The following is a 6,000-nucleotide window of genomic DNA, read 5'->3' as shown; positions in this document are numbered from 1 at the left end:
ATACCACAAGTGTACGTGTGTTCTTTAATTGTGTGTGTGTTTGTGTGTGTCTATCTGTGAGGTTCCCTAGAGCACAGGATTCAGAGCAAGGGATCCTTTCATTTTAGTCATACGTAGTACTGCTGACAGTCTATTTTCTCAAAATGAATATTAACCACAAATATTGGTTGAATTTATCTAGTGGAAATATGTTTATAAACTATAATTAGTAGCATTAAGTATAACATTTGAAAATGTCAACAAAGATACATGTTGGAAAATAATTCACTATAGAATCATCTACATATATAAACAAATATATATCGGTTAAATATGCACACATTTTATTAATTAGGATTAGGTTTGGCTGAAAGTAAAAGAAATCCCACAAAACAGAATCTTAGATAAAATGAAGATAATTTATTTCTCTAGCTTCCATGGTCGGACACGACCGAGCGACTTCACTTCACTTTTCACTTTCATGCATTGGAGAAGGAAATGGCAACCCACTCCAGTGATCTTGTCTGGAGAATCCCAGCAACGGGGGAGCCTGGTAGGCTGCTGTCTCTGGGGTCGCACAGAGTTGGACATGACTGAAGCAACTTAGCAGCAGCAGCAGCAGCTTCCATGGTGGCTAATGGTAAAGAATCTGCCTGCCAATGCAGGAGATGCAGGTTTGATCCCTGGGTTGGGAAGATCCCCTGGGAAAGAAATGGCAACCCACTCCAGTATTCTTGCCTGGGAAATCTCATGGACAGAGGAGCCTGGAGGGCTATACAGTCCATGGGCTCACAAAAGAGTTGGACAGAATTTAGTGAATAAACAACAATAACAGTTTATTTTTCATACAAGCAAAATCCAGAGCTGATTTGGTAGCTGTGCTCCATGAAGTCTCCAGAACTCAGGCTTCTCTCAGCTCACCTCCCTGCCATCATCATGTGTGGCCCCTGACTCTACTTTCTAAGAAGGTAGTATCCATAAGCCAGGGAACAGATGAAGGGAACTCTGCCCTTTGAAGTGGACAAAAGCAGAACACCAATGGTATCTTAAGGTCATTTTCCAACAGCTGCCATGTGGCATGTCTTCTTAAATCTCATTGGCCAGAATCAGAATCACATGATCACATCTAATGGCAAGAAAAAGTTTATTCTGGATAGCAAGAATCTCTACTGGTGTAGAAGGAAATGCATAAATACTAAGCAATGATAATCACTTTTGCCACATTTATTTTACATATGTCAGTTATTGATACCCTATAATTCATAATACTACAGAATAGTTTGCATCCATAATTCTTCTCCTCTAAGATATTTATCAAACCCTTTGCCAAAAATATCTGAAATCTCAGCATCACATATTTTCTATTCCACTTTTATCATGTTCAGTCCACTTTGTGCAGTAATTTAACTCCACGTCCAGGCCAGTTTATCCTGGAATAGTCTGTTTCATTATGTAGCACTGACTAATATACTAATTGTAAAGAATGTTCTATATTTGCAATTGTGTTAAGTTCACTCTTTAAATATCCCAATTGCCTTTTGACCCTTTTGTTCCATTTTACGAAAGTATTAAAACTTTGGAAGTATGACACTGTGATACCTTCTGCAAACAACACACCTGCAAACACCTTCTGGCATTGTGGTGGCGGAGGTTTCAGTGTGCAGCCTGACTTGAGGGCGTAAAATATGTCTGGTTTGATTATTGCCCAAAAGATCTTGCCATACTCGATGCTCTTCACTCTGAATTTACTTTTCTACATCATTAATAAGTGTCTCCATCCTCAACAAGTACAGCTATAAAATTAGGCTTAAAATTGTTGTTGTTTGATTCTGTTTTTTTAAAATACTTTCCTTAACACATTATATGTGTTTATTTCATTACTTTGGTTACTGCTGATGGACTTTATGTCTCTTTTTCCAGATTCTAAACCTGATATAAGGAAAGTATGTAACTAACACAGTCCTTGGAAGATAGGAGCTCAATAAAATTTGTTCAATTTGTTAATTAATGATTTATACTGAATGTGCATTAATAACAAATATATTCCATTTGAAAGAAGAAAAGCTTTCCTTTCAAAATCTGTATCTTTTTTTTTTTTTTTTAATCAGGAAGACTCAAACAAGACAAGGGGACTGAAATGCTGTAACCATTAACTGTGCATGCTGCCTGCTAAGTCGCTTCAATTCTGTTCAGCTCTTTGCATCCCTATGGACTGTAGCCTGCCAGGCTCCTCTGTCAATGGGTAGTCTCCATGCAAGAGTACTGGAGTGGATTGCCATGCCCTCCTCCAGGGGATCTTCCTGACTCAGGGATTGAACCCACATCTCTTACGACTCCTGCATTGGCTGTTCTTTACCAGCCCATCCAATAAGCTGGGAAGCCCAACCAATAACTATACTTGTATATGATAATCAATCATCTCTTTACTCCAACCTCTACTCAAAATAATCAAAGAATTCAACAAGAGTAGGGAAAGCATAAGTTTCTGACATACATTTTGGGTAAACATTAGAATTTTAGTTCCATGGAGGCAAATGTGATACTCCTGAGAATCTTTAAGAGAATAATATAAATCAATTATTTTGAAGTAGACTTTTGCTTTGAAATATCTCAAGAAGTGAAGCAATTTATTTTAGCTCTAAGATTCTACTGAAGGTGTCCTAAAACACAGCATTGTATTTAGTCCTCAGTGGGACAGTTGAGGGGCTTCCCTGCTGGCTCACTGCTAAAGAATCTGCCTGCAGTGCAGGAGACCCAGGTTTGATCCTTGAGTTGGAAAGATCCCCTGCAGGAGGGCATGGCAACCCACTCCAGCATTCTTGCCTGGAGAATCCCACGGACAGAGGAGCCTGGTGGGCTATAGTCAATAGGGTCGCAACGAGTCAGATAGACTGAGCGACTAAGCAGCAACAGCAAGACAGTTGAGATAAGATGGAACCCTAAAGGCCTGGTGGCTGCAGTTAACAAAGCACATCAGTTACCAAGATCATTTCTCCTGAAGAGAGTGATAAAAACATTTCCACTTAACAATTCTATTTTCTATTTCATACTCCATCTGATTGTTGTTATCCTCAAACTCCTCAATCACATTTACAGCAAGTACATTTTGGCAAAGGGCAAGGGAAATAATTTTATATGCTTACCTTGAACTTGCCATAACGCTGCCATATGCTAAAGTGTATCTGCATCCATGGATGAAGTTTACAGTGAATCTGGGAATTTCCTGGTGGTCCAGTGGTTAAGACATGGTGCTTCCACAGATAGGGACTTGGGGTCAATCCTAGTAAGAGAACTAAGATCCTGTATGCTGTGTGGTGTGGCCAAAAAGTAAAATAAAAATAAATAAAATGATAAAAAGCTTAAAAAAATAAAGTAGAACTGTACTTTGCCTCATTTCCTTGGTTTATGAACCCTGGATTTTCTGTTGTTCAAGTAAAATGAACTTATGGTACTTATGGTTATATAAATATGTATAAAGGAATATATATAAACTTATTTTGGACTGGGATATATTAGGATGAGTCAAGAAATTTACACATGAACTGCTTTTGCGTACACTTTTACTAAATAGATTTAGGGGGAAAAATGGAATAAAGTATGCAGCTAACTCATTTTACCAAGTGGTATAAAAAATTTTCCAAATATAAATATTTATATTGCTTTTAACATCCTTTAGAAATTAAAATTCAGATGATCAGATTCCCTCTTCTTAATTTATCTGGACTCGGCATCCCTACAAATTTACTGCTTCTTGCTGTTGTTCAGTCACTCAGTCGTGTCCGACTCCTTGGGACCCCATGGACTGTAGCCCACCAGGCTCCTCTGTCCATGGGATTCTCCAGGCAATAATACTGGAATGGGTTGCCATTTCCTTCTCCAAATTTATTACTTACTCATAGTTAATGATATAAAAGATACCCAAGCTATCATATTTTTATAAATCTAACTGTATGTATCCTGTTTTATAATTATAAATGTGACTTGTTTGAAATAATGAGAAAATGACTTGCTTCTCCTTGCTCATAAAAGACTCTCGGAAAAACTATTAATATTCTGCAAGTAACAGAAGTGGTAGAAGTTGTTACAAAATAAGTTTCTGATTTTAACAAGAAAAACACATAGAACTGTTTAATCTTCAAATGGCCTTCAAAGCATTTGTTGATGAATATTGGTTTTGAGGTTATTAGATGTGGTTCTTGATGTATTAGAGAAGATATATTTGTGTATGTGTATATACTCACTAAAGGAATGTATATATGCTAAATTGCTTCAGTCATGTCCAATTCTTTGTGATCCTACGGACTGTAGCCCACCTGGATCCTCTGGCCATGGGATTCTCCAGGCAAAAATATTGGAGTAGGTTACCAATCCCTTCTCCAGGGGATCTGCCTGACCCAGGGGTCAAACCCTGGGTCTCTTACGTATCCTGCATTGGAAGGAAGATTCCTTATGATTAAAAGCATGGATTTAAAATTTTTTTAACTTATTAATATAGTGGATATTTAAGATAATTTTTAGTGCTTTTTATGATTTAAAGTTTTATCCATGTTGTGAATTTTAATGTTCAGCGAAGATTTTACTTTAAGCTTCTTAAAACTGTGACTTACAGCCTTTCTGGTTTATCTGATATTCAGTGAAGAAGCTAGAACAAAAGTGGACCCAATCATCCTTAAAGTCATATGAGTTATTAGAATTGTTCAAGAAGTAAAAGTCAATTACAAGCGTGATTGATTGATAACAATGTACCATAAAGCAAGTTAGCTGAAAAGATTAGCATTCAACTTTTCAAGAGACTTGTAAAATAAAGTCTCAGGGACACAACTTATAATCAATGTCAAAATTTATCCAAATCCATCAATTGAGTCTTCTTTTATGCTCTCAGAACACTTGAGAAATGTAAGTAATAAAAAAAATGGCAGAACACTGCCACTGCCTTGTCAACTGGCAACGACTTTGTGAAAAGGCTGCCATGAACAGATGAAGGCTGGAAAGCGTTACCCACCCCCTCCTTGTGACTTGGTCCCACACAATTACCTGGCCGTCCTCACCTGAACCAAGCAGGCTTCTCAATCTTGAATTTGAGAGCTAAAGAATGACACCAAAAGAAAAAGAGTGACAAGGAATCTAAATACACAGAAACAAAGTGTCTGGAAAATGTCTAAAACAAGGTCATTTCAAATAATCCAATTTGAATCTTTAGAGACAATATTGCTAGGTGCATAGCTTTCATTTAGAAAAACCATGTTGCTCTCTAATAAAAGGAGAGTTTATTAGAGATGGTTATCAAATATTCATTTGCTCAATGCAATGGAGCTTAAATGGACTTGGAAAACTAGTTGAAATTTTAAGACATTTTTAAAGAGAAAACTTTAAGTCTGTAAGGTGTATCAGTGTGACAAAAGGATTGTTTGGATGAATGACAAAAATAAATGAGATTAAAGAATGTCTGTGAAGATAGTTATGAAATGTGAACACAAGTTTTCAGGAGACAAACCTGGGAGAATTTCTAACTGGGTTCATGTACCGTTTGAAGGTAGATGCTGCTGTATTCTTTCTTCTACAACTTTGTCTGTCTCTTTCCCTCCCTCTGCTCCTATCTCTTTCCTTCCACAAAGTTCTCAACTTCTGGTAAAGTAGCTCTTTGGTTTTTTTTAAATTTTATTCAATCTGTGAGTCAGTCACTGAATTGACAAGCATTGATGTTTACCAGGTTTATGGAACTGTCTTTTCCTGACTGGAAATGGAAACTCATGCTATTCTTTGCCATCAAAAACAGTATGCTTTTAAATTTGTGCTGCAATATCTAAAGTGAACTATTTAATTTACTTAACTAAGCAAATATTTTGACATGTAGGATGACCGATTGACTTGTTTGTTTTAGTATGTATGTGAGGAAAATGAATTTACATTCTAATATGACACAAGCTCCAAATTTTTAGAGTAAGATTTAAATATCTAATACAGAGAATTGTTTTGACTACAGTATTGTATATTCACTAGATTGAGGACTAGGAAATGGCA

The 6,000-nt window shown here is 36.7% G+C and overlaps 1 long non-coding RNA gene across 1 annotated transcript in view; it reads right to left on the bottom strand.

The window, feature by feature from the left end:
• Positions 1-1,022: 1,022 nt before the first annotated feature.
• LOC129659973 (uncharacterized) overlaps positions 1,023-6,000 on the bottom strand; it is a 56,262-nt gene continuing 51,284 nt past the window's right edge. Inside the window, exons 3-5 of the long non-coding RNA XR_008718267.1 lie at positions 5,014-5,064; positions 3,123-3,286; positions 1,023-1,105 (exon numbers count right to left, since the gene is read on the bottom strand). This is a non-coding gene — a long non-coding RNA (uncharacterized LOC129659973). The remainder of the gene's footprint in view (positions 1,106-3,122; positions 3,287-5,013; positions 5,065-6,000) is intronic.

Source organism: Bubalus kerabau, chromosome 9 (genome assembly GCF_029407905.1).
Source record: "Bubalus kerabau isolate K-KA32 ecotype Philippines breed swamp buffalo chromosome 9, PCC_UOA_SB_1v2, whole genome shotgun sequence".
Taxonomy (NCBI): Eukaryota; Metazoa; Chordata; class Mammalia; order Artiodactyla; family Bovidae; genus Bubalus; species Bubalus kerabau.
The sequence above is the reverse complement of the archived record's forward strand: the minus strand, read 5'-3'. Positions and strand labels throughout refer to the sequence as shown.